Source organism: Orycteropus afer, unplaced genomic scaffold (genome assembly GCF_000298275.1).
Source record: "Orycteropus afer afer isolate SDZICR_OR568_19922 unplaced genomic scaffold, OryAfe1.0 scaffold00236, whole genome shotgun sequence".
NCBI lineage: Eukaryota > Metazoa > Chordata > Mammalia > Tubulidentata > Orycteropodidae > Orycteropus > Orycteropus afer.
The window spans coordinates 3,297,907-3,298,526 of NW_006921823.1; positions in this window are offsets into that span (position 1 = coordinate 3,297,907).

Genomic DNA, 620 nt, shown 5'->3' on the forward strand with positions numbered 1-620 from the left:
ATTGTTCTCCCTCTCTATGCAGGATCTCCTACATCCCTTCCAAGTGGATGACAGTGGTAGCCAGGCACCATCTAGTTCTTCTGGTCTCGTAGTTGCGTAGGTTGCAGATCGGATGGTGTACCAGTCGTGGGGACTGATTGTTTCCACTAATTTTGGTTTTCTGCTTTCTTCTTTGCTCTTTATGAGGAGAGACCCATCGTTACATCTAGATGGATGCTTGCTAGTTTTTAAGATCCCAGTCGCTACTCACGAAAGTAGGAGGTGGAACAATGTTTTGTATAGTATGTTATGCCAATTGAACTTGATGTCCCCTATGACCATGGTCCCAGGCCCTAAGGATCAACTACTCAGTCGCTCTGGGTAGCTGGCTGTGAACAAGCAGTGACCACAACCTAGCCCCTTGTCAGCTGTACTATATACCTGGGGATTCTGATCATTCACATAAACTTATGGGACCATTGTCTGCCAACCTTATATATGATCCTGGATACATTCCCTCTTTCATAGACATAGCTAATCGTTTAGCCTGACCACCTCTCTATCTATCCATATTCCCATGTTTACCTTCACTGAGAATTCAGTACTGTATATGCAAAAGGGTTCATATTTGTTGTCTGTAC